At 39.1% G+C, this 25651-nt stretch overlaps 1 protein-coding gene across 13 annotated transcripts in view; it reads left to right on the top strand.

Moving 5' to 3' along the window:
- The window catches only part of DAB1 (DAB adaptor protein 1), a 570912-nt gene that overhangs the window by 384654 nt on the left and 160607 nt on the right, over positions 1 to 25651 (top strand). For 10 of the 13 annotated variants that reach the window (XM_028733330.2, XM_028733343.2, XM_028733338.2 and 7 more), the window contains one exon: positions 20710 to 20826. The exons of the other annotated variants lie outside the window; for them this stretch is intronic. The gene's annotated coding sequence lies outside the window, so the exon portion shown is untranslated. The remainder of the gene's footprint in view (positions 1 to 20709; positions 20827 to 25651) is intronic. 13 annotated transcript variants of the gene reach the window in all.

Here is a 25651-nt window from a genome sequence, read left to right on the forward strand (position 1 = left end):
TAAGTTCATATATGTTCCTGGAAAATAAAAGGTTACTTTATTATGCACGTTAACATGTTTATTATGCATGTTAACATACACACAAACCAGATACAAAACTAAATATATTGCTTTTCCCTAGTGCTGAAGATAAATAGATAAGAACAGGTTAAATAAAAATAGTGTTATGTTTTTTTCAGTGTCTGTTTAACATTGCCACATACATGTGTAACCTATTAAAGGCAAGCCCCAAACAACAAAGCATTGCAGGGAAATCCTAATCCCCTATCCGTGCCACTGGAGGGCATAGGACAAGACAGAAAGGACCATCTGCTGGGTTCTGTTGGCCTGTGCTGCTGGGTCAGAGTCCCCTGTTGCATCCAGGGAATAGGAAGCTACTGTGTAAAAGTAGCCTGTGTAAAAGACTTGAAACAGGGTGTGGCAATGGTTTGGCACCATTGTCTTTGGATCCAGTCCACAGGTGCCCTGGAGCTGGCATAGCAAAAAGAAGAAGAAACCTCACACCCCATCTTCTGTGCTGGCTGGTGTGAAAAGCAGTGTTTAGGATTGTTCTATATGAGTACTTTCGGAAGGGGTATTGGACCAGAACAGGATGCACTCCAGGGACAGGGAGTTTTAAAATGAAGCGACCAACAATCCCTGCCTCTGTGCTTTTGCTCTCCAGACTTGGTGTGCTTCTGGTAAAATAAAATAAAAAATTGCTCTTCCTTTGTCTTGGCTGTGTAAGACTGAATGGCTTTTGCTTTTGCAGTGGAGTTGCAAAGTTATTAAAGTTTTCATAGATCAAAACCTTTTGTTTTAAATTATGATAAAAATAATGAGTATAGGAATACCTATGTGACTTCTCAGTTTCATGTTTTTGTGTTGCCAGATGGCTCAAAAACAATAGATTGGAGAAGCAAAATGCTTTGTCTACTATCTTGGGGAAGATCTTGCAGGAAGGTCTTGTGTGAAAAGTTCAAGTTTGGTGAACTGAAGGTCTTCCACATCAGGAACTATCTTTCGCTGCTATTTCATAAATTTATTTAACAAGGGTATCATTTGCCTAATTTATGTTGGACTAAAGGAACTCCATTATTTATGCGTATTTTGTAGAGGAAAAAGTGATAAACAAAAAGGAATTTGGTTTGTGGATAATCACATCAACCTATGACACTAACTTGTGCAGGTGTGATCATGGTTCCATGTAGGCCAATGCTGTCTGCTCTGAATGGCAGTGTCTCTTCAAGATCCTTTATGACTTGAGAGTAATCACTCTCTTGTTTTATAGTGGTGTGAAGGGGAGTTATAGAGGCAAGAAATAGCAGTCACATATCTACTGAGGAAGGCTTGACATTTGCTGAGTTTATTTCTGAAGGTCCTATGCAGTCCCTTCTCACAGACAGAAGAGTAATCCTGACTCTGCAGGATTGTTTAAACCTGATCAGTCTTCACATGCACAAATGTTGCCAAATTGCCATTGATTTTTCAATTTTGCTATTTGCTGGGTATGAAGAAATCTTTTATTGCTTAAATCTGTGTTTCCTTTGTTTTGTCTCAGACGGTCATTCATATAGTAATGCTGGCAGTAATACCTCAAGAGCCATCCAAGTACCACTTCACAGTATTCTGCTGCAGTCCCTCAGAAATGAATGGGATTATAATTTTGTAAGTGGTTCTAGAATTGCCCTCTCATCTTTTTTTCTGTAGGAAGACAGATCTCATGATAGTTGTCTATTTTTGCACAGTATATGCCAATCTAAAAATATAGTCCAGCGAAGATTTTACCAGCAAACTAAGATAAGAGAATCTTCAACTCTTTCATGAAGATTTTAAATATGTGCATTTGAAAGTGCTGGCTTTACTCAAATGGACTAAGGAATATGAAGAGCACAAATACGTTTCTCACACTTTTCAGCCACAAGCAGTCAAACCACATGAAAAAATATCTAACAATAAAAATTCTACAATAATTATCAATAAATTTCTACTAAACATATGAGAAGGCTGTCCCACGTACACTTCAATTAATAAGCAATACAGAATTTATAACCATTAAATCAATAAACCCTTACAGCACAAATATTCCAATATATTTATAAGGGGATAATAAAACAACACTACTCCAGCAGCCAACATAGCAAAACATATACCCTTTCAAGTAATAATTGAAACTACTATAGAAAAAAGTTAAATAAATTATGTAGCCACAGTTCAAAGAAATAATACTGCTCTGATTACATTTGTGTTTGTTTATTAACTTTTAAATATGTTTAGGCCACTTTGCTGACCAGATGCTTATCCAAAGTGGCTCACAATAAAAACAATAGAAAGAGAAAAGAACAATAACACAAAATTTCAGAACTTAAAACTACAACTTGGCAACACTCCACATAAGAAAATGTAGCCACAGTGTCAGAAAACAACAACAATCAGGCAATCACCCAGCTATTAAAACATCTTGGCTGGAAGGCCAATTTGAAGGCGGCGTCTTCAGGGCCTTTCAAAAATTGTGCAATGTATAAGTTTGATGCAGGTCCAAAGGAAAGGAATGCCATAATTATGGGGCTGCAGCAGAGAAGCATCTCTCCTTTATGACCACAACTCTTACCAACTTAAGTGGGTGGACACACGAGGTAAGCCTCCAAAGCAGATATTGAAGCACACACAGAATGTTTTGAGGGCAGGTGGTCCAATAAATGGGTCCAAAATAGTTAGGGCTTTAAATATAAAAAGCAGCACTTTAAATTGGGCTTGGAAGCGCACCAGTAACCAACACAGTTGAAATAGTAAAGGTGTCACAGATGTGACTGCCTCACCCTCAATAGGACTTTGACCAGCTGAAGTTTCTGAACCATTTTAAAGGCAGTCTCACATAGATCGAATTACAGTATTGACAGAACCAGAGCATGGATCACTGTGGCAAAGTCAGCCCTGTCCAGGTAGGGGTGCAGTTGATGTAGCAGCCAAAGCTAGTAGAAAGCACTCTTCTTCCATCAGTGCTGAACCCACTGTGCTCCTGACTGCATACTTGGTCTTTCCAGAGCTGGGAATCTCTCCACCCACAACTTGGATTCAACATCAGCTTGCTTGGTAGCATCCATCCTGAAAATGCTTCTGGGCACCTGTTTAGGATTTCAACAATTTCCCAGGGATCGGATAGAAAGGAAAAGATAGATAGATAGATAGATAGATAGATAGATAGATAGATAGATAGATAGATATAGATAGATAGATGATAGATAGATAGATTAGATAGATAGATAGATAGATAGATAGATAGATAGATAGATGATAGATAGATAGATAGATAGATAGATAGATAGATAGATGATAGATAGATAGATAGATAGATAGATAGATAGATGATAGATAGATAGATAGATAGATAGATAGATAGATAGATGATAGATAGATAGAGCTGAGTGTCAGCAGCACACTGATGGTACTGCAGCCCAAACCTCCTAGTGGCTTCATGTAGAAGATGGTTAAGCAGCGTGGGGTAGGGATGGGCGATGAATTGTTACACCATCCAAAAATGGTTCGAAGGCCACATTGTGATAGCGATTTCATAATATTTGACCTGGCAATGTATCGTGAATCACAATGTGTGTGTGTCATCACTTCCACTTGTATTGAGGAGCAGCGCAGTGCTTGCTGGAGGTGGCACGAAGATGGAGTTGTCATCCGCCGGCTGGCTGCCTTCCCTTTCCCCTCCCCATTCCCTCCAGTGTCAGAGCAGTCCCAGCCTCAGCGCCTTTCTATAACCACAGTATCCTGCTCCATGCCTTCTCTGTCTCGCTGGAAAATAATAGCTTTCTTTTCCCTTCAAATGGAAAGTTTGTGCTAGAAGTTTTCCTTAAAAAAAAAATCACTTCATACTATATAATTTTATTTGTATGGGCCCACCTCATATTTGGAAATTGTTTGTATGCCAGTCGTTCTTATGCTTCAAACTATTCCACAAAAAGGTTGTTTTCTATCCAGACTTCTTGTCTGTGTGGCACAGCTGCAGATGGCAAACTATCTTCTTGAGTGGCTCTTCATATAGCTGGAGAAATTTTAGGCACACTGTTGCAAGAGGGGTTGACTTTATCATTTGCATCCTGCTCTTCTACAGTAATGCTCAGAAAAGCTCACAATGGAGTAAACATAGATACAGTCCTAAAATACAATTTGAATGAATCAATCTCGTTAACAGCAAACAACTCAAATGCAATATATAATAAGCAAGTAGAACAAGCCACACTGAAGCAAAACTAACCAGATGTTGAAAGCCTGTCAACATTTGAGTCACATGTTGAAACAGGACCCAATGCAATTTTTCCTCTGTGCACACTTACAGCAGGGCCTCTGAGATCTCTACAATCCATGTGGAAGTACGTTGTTGTTGGTGTGGGTGCAACTGGCGAAAACTAGGGAGCTGATCACACATAGGGCTTGTCCTGTGGAGTTGTACCACACAGTGATTATTTTTTGTGAATGGTTCAATATAATGTGGAAAGACAGTGCCTCTTCTGTGATGGAAGTAGAAGTGGCTGTGGCAACCCAGTCAGATGGGAGGCATATAAATAATAAAATTATTATTATCATTTATTTGGCTCTTTACATGAGGTTAGGGAACAGAAGTGTGTAGTTGTTGGAGGCTGAATGGAAGAGAACCCATAAGGTAAGAAAGCTAGAGAATGGAGACCCCAGAGGCAGAGTGGCTAAAGTGAGGTCATGCCATTGGCTTAGAAACAGGACTATGGGTTTATATGTGGATGAGGCACAACATGAAGAATAGAAGCTTAGCAGAGGCAGGGAATTAGGAAGTCACTAGTGGATAGAAGGAATGGGATAAAGCCTTGCTATAAGTCTTTCATACAGGACGGGCTATATATATGCTGTTGCAGAAAGAAGAAACAGAAGGGCTTCACTGGGAGGGAGGTTGAAAGCTGGCAAACCAAGGAAGCTCATGTTGGATAGCAGCTAAATGACAGAGAAATTTTGTAAAACACCTACCCACATAAGTGTTTTCAACATGTCAGTATCACATTTAAACTGAAATTTGATGAGCATTATCGATGGAAAGCAGTGGTATTTGTTTTTAAGCGCCTTCTGTACTTTAGGGGCATAGTAATTTTTGAAACCATGATAAACCATGGGGTTTTTTTTTAAAGTTGTAGAAAACTGCCACACAGTTATGGAATTTCCTTAAAAGGTGGACATAGACAATTAAACTTTTTTTCATTTTCGGCAGTACAGGTTTGTATGAAAAGAATCATTTGCTTAGGGTAATAAGGGTTATTCAATATATTGTTAAATACAGTTGAAGAAAAGCACATCACATTAAAAACTGCAAGAGGTTGCATGTTATTTCAGCAAGTAATTAAATAGCAATGCTAGACATTTCCTCTTTTCTGCAGTAAGCTAAGGTTTTGAGAGACCTGTAGGAAGCCTTTCTAGTTTACTTCTAAGATTAAATATGAATATATGCCATCAGTCAATTATGGTTTTAGAAATGTCTGTGACAAAATAAACATTATTTGAGAAATATGATCACACTTGGAAAGCAAAGCCAGCAGCAGAAGTGTTAATACACATTTAAAGATGATGATTTGTGGCTTTACTTATGGTACTTAGCAAGATAATAAGGCTATGCAATGTCATATGCAAAATGTCCTTCAAGTTCTACTTGGGATAAATGACAGTCAAAAGAACGTACCTTGAAGACCAATCTACATGCCAGTTGCCATTACTCAGATTTCAGTAAAAATCAAAACCACAGCCTTCTTGATTCCAAGTAGTCCCATATATTAATAGAGCTACTATGAAGTAATTGGAATTGGCTTATGTACCAATTAGAAACAGATCACTTGTAATGGACAAATGATTTTATTTCCAGCCAATCGAAAGGTATAATAATAATAATAATAATAATAATAATAATAATAATAATAATATTTAGGTATGATTTGGGGCAAGTTAGTACCTTGTGTTTCCCCCCCTTTAAGCTTTCAGCTGTGCCTTTAATGCAATCTAGCATAAGTGTAATTAATGAAAAACTCACACTTCCTTTTAAACTTTAATGTGAGCCACCTTGTCTTCATAAAAGCGAACTGCTGTTTAGTTCATCAACAGCCATTGTGGCAAATATTTTATTAATATTTCAATTTTCAGTTCACTTTTACAAAATAAAATATGCAGTTAAATTATACCCTTTCTTCCTGTCCTTGCTCCAGTGTGCAGCTGGGGCTGAATCCGGACATCTTCCATGTATGCCATTATTCTCCTTCAAACTATGAGGTAGAAAGTGTATTAGCAGCAGATTAATACTTCACTGCAAAATGAGATTCACCTGATAGGCATGACTTCATATTGTGTCCTAACTATGCATCTGCCAAACCATGAAATTAGGGACCTTTCCAGAATCTATTTCCCTCCCTTTTCGTTGTGGAAAATGTAGCATGGATGACTTTTCTTCAGTGAGAGTGTCACCCTCATTTGCTGGTGGATTCTCAGCTAGTCATTTCCTGTTTTACAATGACACTGGCAATGTCATGCAAGAATCCTACTTTCTTGTACCTTGTTAGTGCACCTGGGAATTAATTGCTGCCTGCATTCCCCCCCTTTTTATTAAGCTCTAATTAGTGCCAGATAAATTTGGAACGATCAAAAGCGATTCTTCTTCACTCGGCATGTAGTTAACTTGCAGAGGATTACATACTGTAATATTTTAAAGGGATCATTGTATTACTTACAGCAACAGTGCAAGATTTCTTTTCTTCATAAAGTACAACCTGCCACAAAACAAGAGAGCCACATGCCAAAAAGGAAGTCAAAGGCAGCCCGATGTGGTGACAGACACAACACACACAAAACCAATATCCTTTCTCCATCTCAGTGCATGGGATAGGTTAAACATCTGTTAGGTCTTTGATTTTTGACAAATATTTTGCACTCATACAGGGAGTGTAATGAGTCAATGAAATATGGTATGATTTTTTCACACATACAATGTGGGAGTAAAGAATTTTATCCCCTGCTAAATTTGCCCGTTTGCCCTCTGACGAAGAAATGACCAGTCCATAATTTTAATGGTAGGTTTATTGTAGCTGTGAGAGACAGAATAACAACAGGAAAACCCCCAGAAACCCAGATGATGGGTCAAGGATGGGTATTCCAGCATGACAATGACCCAACGGCCAAGGCAACAAAGGAGTGGCTCAAAAAGAAGCACATTAAGGTCCTGGAGTGGCCTAGCCAGTCTCCAGACCTTAATCCCATTGAAAATATGTGGAGGGAGCTGAAGGTTCGAGTAGCTACACATCAGCCTTGAAATCTTACTGACTTGGAGAGGATCTGCAAAGAGGAGTGGGACAAAATACCGTCTGAGATGTGTGCAAACCTGGTGGCCACCTACAAGAAACGTCTGACCTCTGCAATTGCCAACAAGGGTTTTGCCACCAAGTACTAAGTCATCTTTTGCAAAGGGATCAAACATTTATTTCACTCGTTATAATGCACATCAATCTCTGACTTTTGTCTTCTGGGTTTCTGGGGTTTTTCCTGTTGCTATTCTGTCTCTCACAGCTACAATAAACCTACCATTAAAATTATGGACTGGTCATTTCTTCCTCAGAGGGCAAATTTAGCAGGGGATCAAATACTCCCCCCCCCTCACTGTACATATTCTTATATCTTCGAATCTCAAACATTCTAAACAAATGGAGACCTAATGTATCTTGTGCCTGTATAAAAATGCTGCACACATTTCCAGCTCCTTGTGTTCTTTCCTCTTGGTCTTTCCATGTTTGTTGTTGCAAGCCTGCATCCTTGGTTTTTAAGTTGAAAATGAATTTCTTTCGAATGCATTGAGGCTGCAATCCAGTGAACACTTAGGTAGGAGTAGGTGTCATTAAAGTCAATGAGGCTTATTTCTGAGTAGACATGCATAGCTTTGCTCCTGTGCTTGCAAACAGTTCAAGTCAGAATCACGTAAAGATGTATAGCCTTAGACTCCAAGTTAGCATTTTCAAAAAACTAGGAACTTCTATGTGCAAAAGGGATGGCCTCAAGAAATCAAGGGGGGCTACAAAGAAAGCTGTCAAGAAATCTTGGGTTGACCCAAATTGATCCATTTTGGTTCAGGATTCAGGATTTGGTTGAGGCTAGTGCACAACCCTATAAATCAGGTAGATGAATGTGTTTAGTGATATTTGCTTTATAGGTGAGACAGTTTTGAAAGAAAATGTTCTCTTTAGTGCTAGTTCTATAATAAGTATGGAATGATTCCACATGATTCATTTTCTTCCTTTTGGTAAATTACAAAGCACAAATTTTAACATGCTGCGGAAAAGTCTTATTTTTCTGATCTCTTTCTTCCTAGCAAGATATTATCACCTGAAAATCAAATGAACTGAATTACATGAGGAGCTTTCTTTTGAGTAGAGATATTCATTTCAGTATGTTGGGTTGATGTTGTCTGATAGGTTAACCTCCAGTTCACTGATTGATCTTGGTCTTCACGAATGATAAATTACATCTCCAATGATAGCTTTATTAAGGATAGAACATTCAAGATATAAAGTTTGAGGCAGTTCTGGAATGATTGTAAATGAAACATTAATGTCATAAACATATTTTTGAGTGCCAAATTACCACATATTTGTGATATGGAAATTATTGATACATACAGTGAGAAAAACATGTACAGTGGTACCTTAGGTTAAGAACTTAATTCATTTTGGAGGTCTGTTCTTAACCTGAAACTGTTCTTAACCTGAGGTACCACTTTAGCTAATGGGGCCTCCCGCTGCCACCGCACTGCCACCGCGCAATTTCTGTAGTAATCCTGAAGTAAAGTTCTTAACCCAAGGTACTATTTCTGGATTAGTGGGGTCTGTAACCTGAAGCGTCTGTAATCCGAGGTGCCACTGTATTTCACACTAAGGTGAAAGAAAACTTAATGCAAATGTATTCAAAATCCAAATGTGCATCCTTATTTCAGGTGCACATTTTTTAATATTAGTTTCCCTGGCAATAACTCTCATGGCTTTCTGCTAAAGTGGAAATTAGGCAATGACTTAGGGTTTGGCACTAACAACTGTATTTCTTTACTTTTTATTTTCCTTGTTTTCCAGCTCCCAAGAGTGTGTTGGTGGTGAAACTGTAGATGTGGAGAGAGTTGTGAGCTGGGTGCTTCTTACATCAGTGTGACATGTTGCGATGTAAAATTAGCTTGTATTTTCCCAAGCTACATAATCAGCACCACACCAGTAAAACAAGTCTTTCAAGAGTGGTCACAGCCCACTGCCCACTGTAATGGCTACTGAGGCAGCTGTTCTGGCTGCCAACAGTCATCTTAGTTTCTCCAAAATGCAATGCCCTGGAAATCCTACCTTTCCATTAAATTGTTTTTGTTTTTTGTTTTTGTTGTTTTTGTTTTTTAAAGCAGTTCCAGTGTTATTGGGGAAGCTACCATAATTGTTGGTTTAGGGTTTGTTTGTTTTTTGCTTTTTTATTATTATTACCCACAGCGTCCCTCAGTGATGGAGCTTTTGCATTTTTAGAAAACTAAGATGGTGATTAGGAAGACCATAAAACCACAATTGGCCTTAAGCTTTCCCAGGCATGGAGTGAGTCCACTGCAATACAATCATGGCAGCTGATTGTAAAGGAAGGCAGGTTGGGGACAAAAAAATCTACCAATAAGTGTGCACAATGATAGACGTATATAGAATCATAGAGCTGGATGGGACCCTGAGGGTCATCTAGTCCAACCCCTGCAATGCAGGAATCTCAACTGAAGCATCCATTTCAGATGGCCATCCAACCTCTACTTTGAAACCTCCAAGGGAGCAAAGTCCGCAATCTCTCAAGGGAGTCCATTCCACTGTCGAATGGCTCCTACTTTAAGAAAGCTCTTCCTTGTGTTTAATTGGAATCTCCTTTCTTGTAACTTGGATACATCGGTTTGAGTCCTACCCTCTGGAGCAGGAGAAAACAAGCTTCCTTCATCTTCCATGAGACAGCCCTTAGATATTTGAAGATGGCTATCATATCTCCTTTCAGTCTTCTCAGAAGTAAACCCCCCCTGAATTCAAGTGAGACTTATGCCTATGCATTTGTGTGAATTGCTGTCTAAATCTCCAATATTATTTACTTCAGTGTTTGTAGGGTCCCCTAAAATCTAGAGTTTATTTTTTTTGGTGTATGTTTCCAATTGAATCCTAATGGTAAGTCCTAATTGCTGAGTTCCAGGGTTTGAATGATTGTGTAATAATAATGCTGATAGAACATTACCGTCTAGTGAGACCTCTGCTATTCATGCCATGAGGAATGTGAAGCAATTATATATAGTGAGTTTGTTTGACAGTTTTTGAAGAAAAGGAGCATTTTACCCTAATGCAATCTTTGATAGCAAACCATTTGAGAGCAAGCCATTGTGCCACAGTTCAAAAGTTCAACGTCTTGTAAGTTTACGGTACATCAACCAGTTACAAAGGATACCTGGTGTAATCCAAGTTTGAAGCAGAGAAAGTAAGCATGTGGCTATTTATCACATCCACAACTTTAAAGCCTCTTTATTGAAGGAGGCCTGCTAACAATTTTCCTTTGGTTCTGTCATCTGCTGATGCTTGAGGTCCTGGCATTTTCAATAGATGCTCTGCAGTAGATTGGCTACTCCAGAATAAATACAGTGTTTGTTTATAAAGCACCTAACATTGCTGTGAAGAAATGAAAAATAGCACTGGCTTTGTCTGCAGGCTTACAGTTTCGTATTAGGCAGGAAAGGAAGGTCAATAAGGCAAAGCCGGTGGAAGAGGTATGCCCTATGAAGTCTTGCGTCTTGTTCTTCACTTTTGTAATGTAATGTAATTAAGAAACTTTTGGGGGGGCGGGGAGGGAGGAAGAACCTTGAATCTCAAGAAATTTGGGTTTTGTCCATTCATGTTGTTCGGTTTCCATACAAGTTCTTCAAAACCTGTATAGGGCACTTTTGTCAGAGTTCCATCTCTCGTTCAGCACTACCTATCGTAAAATTGTTGGGTTGTAAGGGACCATGAGGGTCATCTAGTCCAACCTCCTGCAATGCAAGAATCTTTTTGCCCAACGTGGGGCTCAGACCCACTCTACCACTCTACTGACTGAGCTATCCTTGCAAGCCAGGTTGTATATGGTATTTAGCTCATTGTGATCCCTGATATTTATTGGGTTAATGTATGGATTAGTGGGTTAATTGTTTAGATGGCGTGTGTGGCATGGTTTTCACTATGCAATGTGCTGTTTTGGTTCTGAGTTCTCTTCATACCTGCTATTTTGGGGGCATCTTAAGGCTTAAAGGCTTAAAACCTTGATGCTGAATATCGAAATATTGCAGACATACATCTGCTTCACCATCTCTTGCCCAAGGGTTGTTATGAATGCAAGCTAATCTTCCCAGAATCTCAAGATTTACATGGGTCTCTTAGTATTATCACACTTTGCTACAAGACGTAAAATTAAAATTCCCCATGGACCTGGCTTTTTAACTAGTGATTTGCAAATTGTAATCACTAACTGTAATGATGATAGATTTGAATGGAGGTTTAATTTCAGCATGGGACAAAGCTTCATTCTTGCTGGCATCATGACTTACGGTTGCTGAATGGTGTAAAAATAAGCCTTTTGGGAATATATTATCTACCTCTTCCACCCAAATATGCTTTTATTTAGTTTTATAGTGTTTAAATTTTAATAAATAAATAAATAGGAGTTTGCGTAGAGTCACTGGAGAAAGTGTGTGAGGAACCACTGTATGGTTTCATAGCCTCATAAGTGGTATTTGCAAATAAATATTTTCATGTTGGCATCCTGGAAAATTTGCACAAGAGAAAATTACCCACTTAAAGTAAATGGAGCCTATTTCGTCTTTCCATTTCTTATCATTTTTTCCCTATATGTCACAGCATATTTCAAAAAGCACAACACAGAAAATCTAGAAAGAAGAAAAGCAGCCTACAGTATCAGGAAAATGACAAGTGTAAAATTATATTCACCATGGGTGTAGTAGGATATCATCATATTTATTTTGTTTTGTTTTTTATTGCAGTGAAATAGCCTTTGATTAAACTTCTGGTATCCATAAACCATGGCTATTTAAATCCACAATGTGTGCCCGTATAACCCTGTATAAGTGTGTGTGTATGATTTACAAATAATCTCTGTTTATTAAACAGCTGATTTTCTAAACATTTTGATATTATGCAGGCCTTACAGATAAGTGAGGTTATGTGTGTTCTTCCAAGATTTCCTGAGTATACACAAGGATGTTTATAATTCCAAACACATCTCCTCAATGATTTAACAGTCTGCTAATCGACTAACTCAGCTGGATAAACCCTTTAAAACACTAGCAGTAGGATTTCCTAAAGTGCTTACTAGTGGTTTAATTCTCTTCTGAAAGATTTTTCCTGCTTTGCATTTTATTATTATTATTATGGGAAATAATAATAATAATAATAATAATGGCCAACTGGTGGCCTGCTGTTCTATTTAACTCCAATACTGTATCAAAATTTAATCAGTATGTAGTAATTCCACCTCTCCCCCCAAAACACTCTTATAGAAAAAGAAAATGGTTTATAAAAGTTGGAAGCAAAGAATATATTACACACTTATTGTTGTGTTTTCTCTCCTTACTTTTATATACATTATAATTAAATTTATATCCTGTATTTCCTGCAAGGAGTTCAAGGTGGCATATATGGTTATCTCCACCATCCCATTTTATCCTTCCAGCAAATATCCCAAACCATAGCTAAATATGTATCAGTTTTTTTATATGTTATGGAGAGTTTCAGAGACATGTCCCGTTTGTGTTTGTGTACCTGATGTCTGTTAAGGGAAACAAAAATGTCACATTGCATTGTTGTTGTTGTTTTAAAACATTGCTTCTGCAGTGTGTAATGCATTTTTCAACTATGGTTTGTAAAACAGTTTTTGTTATCAGTTGTGTATTATTAATGAAATTGCAGTAGGAATAAGAGCTATGTTAAGGGGTCTGCTTAATCCTCAAAGTGAAGGGAAGGTAGGAAGAATATCACACTTACCCAGGTTGGAAGGGACTATGTGGCTCATCTAATAATCACAGACAATTCAGAGTTGCAGGAAAGGACACATTCTGACCATACAGGCTTCAGTCTTGCACATGGTTATGTAGGTCCTGCTGTTGAAATGCAGGTTTCTATAGCAGATATTGATTGACAGCCCTCATGCTTAAACATATCCTTCTAGCATATCCTTCCAAGTAGTTTAAGAGTTCTGTGGGGGTGATAAGTTTGATGTGTTTAGTTTCCATGTGAAACCAAACTTTCCGCTCCTTGCCCAAAGAATTTTGGTTTGGAGTGTGTAACTTTCCCTATGAAACACAGCTACTCACGTAGGCAAGAAGTGGGCAGATTTAACTGAAGACATGGAGATAGCTGAGTATTACATACAGTGTTTTGTTTTCATTATATATAAGCCCACATAAGGGACGCGGATGGCGCTATGGTCTAAACCACAGAGCCTAGGACTTGCCGATCAGAAGGTTGGCGGTTCGAATCCCCGTGACGAGGTAAGTTCCCGTTGTTCGGTCCCTGCTCCTGCCAACCTAGCAGTTCGAAAGCACGTCAAAGTGCAAGTAGATAAATAGGTACCTCTCCGGCGGGAAGGTAAACAGTGTTTCCGTGCACTGCTCTGGTTCGCCAGAAGCGGCTTAGTCATGCTGGCCACATGACCCGGAAGCTGTCTTTGGACAAACGTCGGCTCCCTCAGCCTATAGAGCAAGATGAGCACCACAACCCCAGAGTCGTCCATGACTGGACCTAATGGTCAGAGGTACCTTTACCTTTACCTTAAGCCCACATAGCCTGTGTCTCTTAGGGTATGTCTGAAGCAAAATCTAGAATGCTAGGAAAACCTACCTGTAATCTTTACATTAAAATTGCTCTGTCTCTATATTAATTCATACGCCTTGACAAGCATTTATGTAGTTTTATATGCATCTAAGCCTTATGCTTTTGAAATATCTGTGCCTCATTGCTGCATTAGACTGGCCTATTACACTGATGCATTGCATTTTTATTTCATTTGAAGAAATGCATACAGGTTGGATGGCTATCTGTCATGGATGCTTTAGCTGAGATTTCCTGCATTGCAGGGGGTTGGACTAGATGACCCTTCTGGGTACCTTACAACTCTACTATGATTCTGTGATCTAATTTGAAGAAAGAAAAATTAAAAATCTTCTATGATGCACTATCTACATAAATCACAAGGAAGATAAACATGTACCGGTATTTTTCTGATTTTTAAGGTTTTTACTCTTCTTTTTCGGATCCAAATTTCTACCCAGTGTCTTCTGACATCAAAAATTAATGTCTTGCAATTAGGTTGGGAGGGTTGCAAAAAGAAAAAGGTTAAAGGAGTTGGGGACAGGGTGACTGCCAGTACTTTGACTGGCTGTGATAAAAGTATACACAAAGTCATATCAGCCATTTAGTTGAATTTTATACAGAACTGCATTATTTGTGCATAACTACTCACTTAGACTTACCGCTGGATGCTATATGTCATTAAAATTTAATCACTGCTCTGTGACACTGAGGTCAGGGAGGCTGGTCTGAGAGAATGGAAGGAGAGAGCAAACTTGATGGGTAGTGAAATATTTCAATCAGTGAGCACACTGATTTATTTGTTTAAGGAGGGACCTGAGGGAAAATGAGTTTGGCTGTTTTCTTGCAGGTAAGCTGCAGGGAACAGTCAAGATATTATCCAGAAAGGTCAGAGCTGTACATCACAATAATCGTGCATAATAACAACAGTCTAAATTGTCCCATTTTTACACACTGCAGACAATCAATTGAACTGGCAGTATGAACTGTCTTACAGCCATTTACCAAGACACATAGGCAAGGCGAACTATTTCCACACTTTGATGATGGGGGTTTTCCCCACAAGAAATGCAACAAAATGCAGCAAGCACTCTTTAATATTCGTTTGGTATGTTAATTTTTTGAAGACAAAAGTTGTATTGCTACCTCTGTTGCCTTGGAGCATGGATTTGGCTTTTTTTAATAGGTTGGATCAGGATTCACAAGTGGGCTGTGTAGGACTTGCCTGGTTGTGTCAGTGGTTGTTGGTAACTGTATGACATAAGGGGGAAAATGACCTCATGGTCAGGGATGTGACCCCCCTCTTTGACCAAGAATAAAGACAAAGGTCCTTATTGTCTCCCCTATTAAAAGTCATGTTTTGCTATGTTTGTAAATCCAACAGGGTTGATTAATATGTCTGCCTTTCTAGCCTATTTTCCATCTGTTTGTGTAGGCTTGTACCTAGTTTATAGAGGGATGTGTGTACTGCTTAACATTAGCCTGGTTCACGCATTATGCCAAGTGAAACCATGGCTTAGCATAGATGTGTGTGTGTGTGTGTGTGTGTGTGTGGAGGGTGGGTCGTGGGGAGAAGATTGTGACTGTTTTGCTCTGCCCCAGTCAGTTTGCTACTGCACTGTGCTGAGCTAAGTCATTGCTTGACTTGGCTTACTGGATTTGTGGTTTAGCTCTGCACAATCTGTAACCAATTTTTGTGTGCGTTTGTTTTTTGATTTGCAGCTCATGTTCAGGAGACACAAACCTTGAGCCCTGGTTCATATTAAATCAAGTCATGGCTCAGTATGGTACACTATCAAGCCATGGCTTTGCTCAGTGCACCACAGCTGCAAAATAAGCAGGAATAGTGAAGCAGACATGGGGTGGATATACACAGAGGAAAAAACCTCGCTATAAATAAGTCATAAATTTATATATATATATATATATATATATATATATATATATATATATGCACCGCTGTGTAAAACCGCATAGAAACATTTTGTGCTTTACAGCGCCAACTGGTGTTTCATGTTTATAACACGTTCAGACTGCTGTTTTTTTAAAAAAATAATGTAGCTGAGTCCCAAATCTCCTCCCTCAGAGCCCACACAATTACACTTTTGCACTATGGTGTGCTTTGGCATGTGAACCAGGCGACGATCTCTGGCCTCATCCAAGCTGTCAATTACTTGAGGGGAAATGATTCTTGGAAGTCTTGAGTAAGAACTGATAACTACCATTGGATACCATTTTGTTTGGTTTTAAATTTAATACTTAGAGAAAAAATAGTTTGCGATATTTTATTTCACTTTGTCTACAAAGCCATTTGCAGACGTCTGCGAACCCTTGAGCAGCAGAGTGCTAGTCTCTTTGGTTCCATCCCACTGGTAGCATACTCTCCTCCTCCAGCTGCATCCCTGGTAGTACAGGGATTTTCCAAAATATGCTTTCCTCCCTGTTCTGCTGACAGATGGTTTCTGTTAGTGGAGGACAGCAATAGGATTCCACCCTGTATTCAAAAACCTGAAGAGTTATGCATCAAAGCCAATCAGCCAGAGTCAATTAAATGTGCCCAGTTAGTCAGACCTGGCAAAAAGCCATGCCAATCTAGCCAAATATATATTTAAGACACTCTCCTCTTTGTGAACAGAGGAGCAGCATTTCCAGTAACAAAATGGTGAATCAAAATCTATATATTCTGTTTCCTGTGAATCAGCCAACAGGACTAGGAAAGCATTCAGTCATTTGTGATTCGTTGTATCTCTGTCTTGCCCACTGTCTTCTGTTACTGCTGTAACCATTATTTCAACCTATTCTCTCTATCAGGTGCAAGATCAGAAGAGGTTAAGCTCAGGTTGTGTTTTTTTAAAAAATATCGCTAATATCTTAGTATCATTAAGAAATGCATACTTGTTGGGAAAATACTACAGCTACAGCTACTGCTACTGCAGTAGATAACATCAGTGAATAGATGAAATCAGTGAATCATAATAAGCTTTCCTTACCTACAAGACAGTTTCCAGTAGATGCTTGAAAAATGTGGAAGGAAGTAGTAGGACTTAGATGACACAGTGGGATGGAATTGAGAGTTCAGACTCTATCACGCTCTCATGGGAGCACAACAGGATAGGATTTGACTTGTAATTTGGCTCGAAATTGTATTTTTACCAACCAACCCACTTTTACTAGTTTTTTCTGATTAAACTGGGCTGCTAGAGTCCGGCTAAATTGAATGCCCCCTCCTTCCCGAAGAATCAAAGCAGCTGATTCAGGCAGTGAGTTTGTTGGCCAAACAAGACATGATGTCAAGTGAATTTTCGTATGCAATCCTCAATGTTTTAAAAATAAAAATAGCATTACTTGAGAGGGAAAAAGGGATTAGTTTATGAAGATTGCAACTGGTGCGGAGGTGAAATTTGAATCTTCCTCACCAGCACATGCTTTGCATTCACATGGCCTCAGGGTCAACCACTGACTTATTCAAAGAGGACTGTGTGAGACTCCTTCTTGAAACCTTGGAGAGCAGCTGCCAATCAGTGTAGGAAATGCTGAGCTAGGTGGGCCAAAATCTGACTTAGTCTAAGGCAGGCAACCCCAAACTCGGCCCTCCAGCTGTTTTGGGACTGCAGTTCCCATCATCCCTGACCACTGGTCCTGTTAGCTGGGGATGATGGGAATTGTAGTCCCAAAACATCTGGAGGGCCGAGTTTGGGGGTGCCTTGTCTAAGGTAGCTTCCTGTGCTGCTTTTTGGCCTCAACAGAGGATTTTTCCTCAAAGCAAATACCAGCTGCAGAAGAAGGATTTTCCCCAGGACTACAGCATGGAAGAAAAGGGTTAAATTCCACCTCTATGCCAACTGCAATGATTAAAGCTGATGTAAAATGTTTTAGGAAACCATACATTGCAAATACATTTTTAATGCCATCTGTAGTTTGCCTTGCATGTGAGAACATTTAGGATTATAACCTTCATCATAACTGCTAAAACCAACAGAAGACCTACAGTATTTTCTAATGTGGTGATGATATGTAATGTAAGGATGACCAAGAGGTTTTAAAATTTATTCCCATCAGAAGAAGTTTGTTGAGCAACCCCAACTGTGTGCCCCATGGAGTTGGTGTACATTGCCAGCGTTACTATTTTTCCATGCATAATCAATAACTGTCAAGTTTCTTTGAGGAGCAGATTGGAAACCTTGTGCTTTTTCCGAGAGTCTGGTGTGGCTACTGTAGAGCTGGATTACTGCTGTGCTGAAATAAATTATCCAATTTCTCAAATGCTTCTCTTCCCTTCTGGAAGAAGCTTCCATTTTTCTGCCTCAATCTCAGAGCACTTTTTGGAATTTTGCCAGATTTTGCTTTGTATTGTATTTTAATATTTTGTTGGAAGCTGCCCAGAGTGGCTGTGGAAACCCAGCCAGATGGGCGGGGTATAAATTATTATTATTATTATTATTATTATTATTATTATTATTATTATTATTAGATTTAGTATCTTCTTTCAGCAGTAGGTGCCAGTCCATACATGGTCCCCTGCAGCTGACTTTGTTAACATGTTTTGACTTGCCTGAGCAAAAATATTCAGTAAGTGCCTGGGCAGGTATGAAAGTAAAGCCCAACCTACTCCACAAATCTGTGGAAAGGGTCCAAACAGGAACAATTGTTTGTGACTTCCTTCCTTCCTTCCTTCCTTCCTTCCTTCCTTCCTTCCTTCCTTCCTTCTTTAATTAGCAATTGTTTATACTGGTTAAGATTTCTAATTCTGTTTTTTCTTCCATGCTTTACATTAGTTTTCTATTTCTGTTGATTACAATAGCCCTATGTGAGAACTCCCCCCCCTCTTTCCTCCCAATAACAAGAGAGGTTTGCTGCCAAATACAATGGCTTTTTCACCCCTGACAGAGTGTTGAAATGGTTCACTAAATATCAGGGCCCATGGCAGAGCAGCGAAATGATAATCTCACCAACTCAACTGTCAATCTGGGTTAAAATATGTTAATATCCAACCCCCACACATGTTTTGCTTGCTAGCTGTCAGAATTACAGCTGACCTCTTGCTCAAAAGATCTGGAACAGTTAGCAAATGCTGAGGGATGTTGCTTGCCAAGGGAAAGATCAAAATAGGTCCCTGGAAGATTAGACTGAAGGATTATTTGAAAGGAGAGGATTTGTGTATCTGTAGTATGCTTTTCCTGCAAGTGATATTTTCTAGGGAACAGAAATAGATATTCCATTTTCAGGCTATTTTTACATTTGTTTGGGCACTAAAGCAGAGATTAGTTATGAGATTTGCAGGAAGAATACAGGTTGAAGTAATTCTCAACCATGTTCTGTAATATGCCTCCAAAGTTTTAGCAGCTTATGAATTGCACAGTAATGTCAGCTTACCTCAAGAATAGTTGTTTCAAAAATCTTAACATGTGTGCCATGCATCATGGTGTTTTGTACTCCACAGGAATGTCATGAAATCCAGCCTGGGGATTTGTCAAAAAATATTGCCTTGAGCGAGACCTCAGGTTTTGTCTGTCTAGGAGTCATGTCTTGACTGTGATCTGCTGACACAACTGATAGCATCCTTCCCTTAGTCATTGTCTGTGTACATTCACATATATACACTAATTGTGTATTTTCTATATTGCTTTTAAATTAGGAGTATAATTTAGGTTCCTTAGATTGGGCAGATTCTATTTTTTCAAGAGGAAGAGCAGGCACTGAGGCAAAAGCCAACTAGTAGGTGGATGTAACTTCCAGGCTTCATGCCCAAAGAGCAGGTAGAATAATTGAGTTGGACGGAACCTTGTAGGCTGTCCAGTCCAACTCACTTCCCCATCTTCGGAGAGAGTCTGTTCTACTGTGAAACAGCTCTTACTGGCAGAAAGTTCTTCCTAGTGCTACAATACCACTCACCTGTGAAACTGGTTCTGGCTCTTTAGACTCTGGTGGCACAAGGATTTCGGTATGCTATTGCTTGCCCAATTTGCAAAGGTTGTGGATGTCACTGCATTGTGACATGTGCCCCAAATCAATTTCCATTGCTGAGCAGCAGAATAGTATAATGTATAGAATCCTGGTTACTGTAACTGCAGAGTGTATGCTCATTCTGTGTTATCTGCAGTATGCCTGATAAATTAAATACCTCCTTATAAATTAGGTCAGATGTCAAAAATAATGTGTAACTTTGTTTAAAGACCGTAAAACAAAATTATCTGTGGGAGGACTGTAAGCAAATTCTGAGGATATGTTTCTTTATGCCTCATGCTACCCTCCCAGAGTCACTGGGCTGGAATTTTGCATGTATGTGGTACATGACCTGAAGCTCAAGGGAGAGGAGTGGGAGACTCTTGCTTCTTGATTTCTGCCAAAATTCATCAGCGTGCCTAAAAAGATTATTACAGCGGTTTTTATTCCTGCAAACAACAAGTAGCCAATACGTTCTTAAGCTCATGTAAACCAGCAAGTTTTGTATTCTCCACCCCACCCCCCCAATCCCGTGTCCTAGAAACTTATTATGCTAATACTGAGGTTGGGGGTTGGGTGAGAGAAACGATGAAGGAACATTTCTGGTGTGTGCTTTTTTTAAAAAAAAAGGGGGGGTGAGAGGAGAGCCCTTCATCCTTTCCTGAATAACATGATGAATTGTGGAAGCTGTGATTGAAAATTCTAATCACAGCCTTGCAGTCCTTCAGATCGCAACCGTTGACAGTTGATTCACTCCTTTTCATGCCTGCTGCCTTGCACTGCTTATGGTGTCTCTTATGCATGAATCTATCATTAGCACACAAAGCATGATGGATTGGTTGGGAAACCTCTGTCCTCAGAATCTGGGAAATGCTTCTTTTTTCAGAATCGCAGAGCCTGTGTGTGACACCGTCATGAATGAGAGAAGGAAGTAATACACTATTGGATGTGCCCGCTTGCTGCCAGTTTTGAGACGCAGCAAAAATGATGCATTGTGGGGAATGTAAGTATATGGCCTGTTCTTCCCTCATCAGCTACCAGTGCAGAATAAAACATTGATCACAATCAGTGCAAACTACCCTTAGCAAATGTATTAAGAAGGTGGTATCCTTTCAAAAATCCAAACCGTTGAAGAATTCCTCCTCAAACTGCATGCGGTACATTCAATCCTTTTGACTTTCAGAGCAGTCATAAGAACCGAAAGGATTGCGGGTTAATTGGTTTTGATCTCCGTGGAGATTTTCTTTGCACCCTTTGACTGTGAGATGAGAACCACCTTACTACATTCACAGGTTGCTTTTTTTATTTGCTTGGGTTTTTTTATTTGTCTTGGTGACAAAAGCAAATGCATTTTGGCTGAGAAGGTAGATCAATAGGAACAATTTTCAAATGCTGAATCAAAACAAAAGTAAAAACAGGCATGTTCAAAGACATCAGAGCTGTACTGTACTACAGTGCCTCGTAATAAATGAATTTGCACCGCTGAGTTGACAGTGGTTTGAAGTAACATCATCTAAAGTTTATATTATGGTTTCTGGAAGGCAGCCTTAAAATACAATAAGAAAAAAAGTATTAACAGAAGTTTTTTAAAAAGAAGATGGGGCAACATGCTGTTATAGAAAACAAGTTATATTGAGGCTGTATTTTCTTTCTACAAAGTACTTTAAAGAGCGTTGAGTGAAATCCTAGAAACAGATATCCCTGCTGCAACTTTGCTGTAACTTGCAATAATAAAAAGCTCTAAAAGGTAGTAAGAATTTTCCCTCTTTGATTTGCATTATTGTGGGATTTTAATTGGTTATATAGAAAATACTAGCATTGTTCTGGAACGCAAGCAGTAGCAATCCAGAATAGAAATTTAGGTTGTTTACCCAGATGGAGTCACTAACATTAATATGTTCTTGTGTTTCTGTATGGACAACATAAATGTAGTGTCTGTAGAGATAAAATGAAGGGGTCCACAGATTCATCTGCTGGGTTGTCTACCCTAGGTTGACTAGCCTTACTCCAGATGCCCCATAGAGATAGCCATTACCATGAGTTTTCTTGTCATTGCAGAAGACATAGCAAGAGATATTCCACTTAATTTAGAGCTTTTGCCAAAGGCAGAAAGAGCACATCTCTCACCTGCTCCTGTCTTCTAAAAAGGTTCATTGTGAAGTGATAATAGAGCCATAAAAGCGGAGTAAAGCATCTAGCTGCAGGAACAACATTTGAGGCGGTGTCAAACTCAGCCCAGTCCCCTTTCTTCTCTCTCTTGTTTGCTCCCAAAGATGTTTAGCAATTCTTTTGAAAAGATGAGAAGAGACTGGACTGCATTTCAGAAAAGTCAGAGCTTCTTGTATTCAACTGGGCTTGTATATATGAGGCAGCTGGTTGTGAATGAGCTAGTGGCTAGAAATTGCATGTCTTTGCCTCAGCCCACAAGAGGTGGGTACATGTTGTAATCATGTTTTTAGTAGGTGTAGTATAGGAAGCAGACCCATGGGGGTGGGGAGGAAAGAGAAACACATACAGCCAAAGGTAAATTTGATCCTATTTTCTTTTTTAGTGCTTACTGTTCAATATAGCCACAACACACTCATGTGCTAATTGTTTGCTTGAGTAAGAAGAGTGTGTGCAGTCAGCGCTGCTAGCTGCAACATACAAAACTGTGATTATAGCATTCTGTTTTTACAAATTATACATTTTATCTCATTTGGCATTATCTTAACCATGGAAGCCACACTAACACTGTTATCGTGTAATATGCATGTGTAAACTCATCTGTAAAAATACCTTGGGAAACTAAGATGGGAAGCTGTGTATCACTTTAATAGATCTTCCTTTTTTTTGGTTGCAGCATTCATATGACCATGCCCTTGTACTTTCAAATATTTAATCTTTATTTTTTGGGTGTGTATGTGTCATGTACTGGTTCCATAATTACAGTGCTCAATGGTCTCCTTATGTATAACAAAATCCCTACCTGGAAGGCTACCATGAGTTAATGAAAAGTGCATTGATCACATGCTGCTCTACGTGCAAGTTTCAGCTCATTTATTTGAAGGAAGCATTTTCCGTGTAGGAGCTTTCTCATATGTGAATGTGAATCAGCTGTATAGCAGATTAGAATTCCTGCTTCATCCATAAGCATGCATTAGAAGAGTAGAGGAAAATCCAGTCTAAGCATCCTGATTATGAGTACAACAGATGGTTAAAGGGTAACTAATATACATTAAGAGGTCTTGAGTAAAAGCCCAGAGTTTCCCCTCTTAACCAAAGCCCTTGCTTCTTCATTAGATTGTCTACTATTTTTATATGAGCTATGTAGCATCTTTGCAAGATTTGTGGTCTTCGTTTTCCATTTATCTTTTTGTTTGCTCTCCTGACCCATTTTTAAACTACCATTCTATCACTTGCTTGACACATTATAGATGCCACTAAGCCATAAGCTGCCCTACTTTTACTGCCAGTTTCCTCAAAACCTTAGTTTACTGGTAAGAGCAACAATACTTTGGGAATTTGTAAACAAATATGTTTTACTGATGTGATGATTTCTAATAGACCCTCACTAGAACATGGGCATGGAAATTTTACCCTGTCTAATCTGAATAAATTGGGGTTGAATCCCAATGTGCGTATGAATGGTAACTTCTTTATAAGAACTAAATTATATAAGTAATACTATTTGGTCTCTGGGGAATGGTTTTCTGATTTTGTTCAGTATATGGTGCTAAGAGTAGCAACCAGCACCACCTCCTGAATCCTGCGTTATGGGTTCCTCAGCCACTTCATGTACTATTGAGAAGCTTATTTGCTGCTCCCCCACACAACTCAGGAGAAGTGCCAGTTTGTCAGTGGAGATTAAATACAGAAATAGAAGTATGCAAAACTCAAGATGTTTCTGCAAATGATCTCTCCACCCCCCATCCAGCAAACGAGAGGCAATATCATTCTTCAGAAGCTCTTGAGGAATGTGTGGAGTAGAACAGAGGAGGTAGCTTGGAGACAGTCACAAGGGTCAGATTAGGGAGGCCTGGAGGATAACATTGGGCCCCTAGGCCACAGGCTCCCCATCCCTGTTATAAGGCATATTGCTGTTAATTCTGCGAGAGAGCTGTCTTCTATAAACTACCCCCCCCACCGTTTGCTTGTGCTCCTTTAACTCTGTGGTGCTCTGCTCTTTTCATTTCGCGTTGCTTCTCCCAGGAATAAGGCCTCTTCCTGCCTCCTTTCCCAGTTCAATACTTGGTCTAGAATTAATTTGATGCAAGTGGACATTGGCACATTATAAATGGAAATGAGACTGCTGACACTTTACAGGCATTGAACAGTTCTTAGGTGGTCACAGCTTCTGAGTGACTGTTAGTCTAGAGGGATTGCAACTGGTGACCTAGAGTGAAAGGTCCTGGATCTCATTACAAATAGCCTGACCACTCATTTCCATCAAAAGCTGTGCTTTTGTTTCCTCCCCACACTAGAACTTTAGGTCCAGTGCATCTGTGCACATTTTTTGTTTCAGTAACAAAAGGTCTCATCTCATTAAAATGCAGCATGTTGTTTACAAACTGGTGTGGAAGCTCTCAGTGATCTGTACAGTGTAAAGAAAAGTATATACCTTTATTTGGCTTTTCCAGCATGCAGTACATGATGAATCAGTAGGCTATTCTAAATGATATGCAACGAACTCAGAATCGCTGTGTCAGAGAATTGCATCAAAATTGTCTAAGTATATATGTACTCAACTGAGGTCCTTCAGAGGGCCAAACCACATCCTATGCTACACGTGTGACATGCAGCTGTATCTCTGCTGTTTCTTTAATTACATGCATAGGGTCTTCAACTGTTATTGGGATCACAGCAAGCAAAGCCACAATCAGGATGAAATTTGGTTATCTCCCCATGTATCAATGCTGGGGAGGGGAGGAATTCCCACTGGTGCCAGTGGGAACATTTTTCTAATTCTTGTAGCTGTGCCTTGGGAAATATTGTCATTTTGATCATGGATGAATGTGGAAGAGATAAATCTTCCCTCCCTGCCTGCTGTAATCTGGATACTAATCATTACCCCTGACACCAATAATTATAGACATAGCTACACATTAAGCACAATGTAACATTTGGTCCTCAAATAACCTAGCCTGGTCATTGTTTGTTGACCTGTTTCTATCTGTCCTGTTCATTTTATTTAAAAAATATGTTGTTATATATTGTGTCCTGCATTTAGTTTTATTGTTGCAAGCTGCCCTTCTATGTGGACAGGGAATACCAATGTGAAGAGTAAATTTGTATTTTGTATTTTACTTCAGTGATATTTAAGTAATGCTACTGTGCTTGATCACAGTCATAGGTAGTTAAGGGGTATATAAATTATTTGCTTAAATAAATAAATAGCATATTTTTCAAGCTTACATGTCTTTACGTAAACATTTTTTCTTTAAAAAGAAACTTATGTGACAAAGTGTAGGCCAATAGCCTTGAAGTTTATTATGGAGCATCGTTGTAAATAATACCAGTGCCTAATAACTTGGAACTTGTTAGGAACTTAGTGCAGCCTATTGTGTCTTACATTATATATAAAAATATATAAAGAATTCTGGTTTGTGCTTGTGTTGCTGTTGAGCATGGACTACTATGCACAAGAATGTACCTCATATTTATTATTTGAGCCATATTCCACTCCTGGTTCATCTTTCCCCATGATTTTATGCAAACCTTTATGCTTTTTTGTCAGTTGCTTTGAAACTTCTTATGTGTCAAGCTGATAATAGTAATGATGATGATGATGGTGGTGAATGAAGCAGCAGAATGAAGTTTTGAGGCAGTATAATGCATTGTACCACTGA

This window comes from Podarcis muralis, chromosome 5 (assembly GCF_964188315.1).
Source record: "Podarcis muralis chromosome 5, rPodMur119.hap1.1, whole genome shotgun sequence".
In the NCBI taxonomy this organism is placed as follows: Eukaryota; Metazoa; Chordata; class Lepidosauria; order Squamata; family Lacertidae; genus Podarcis; species Podarcis muralis.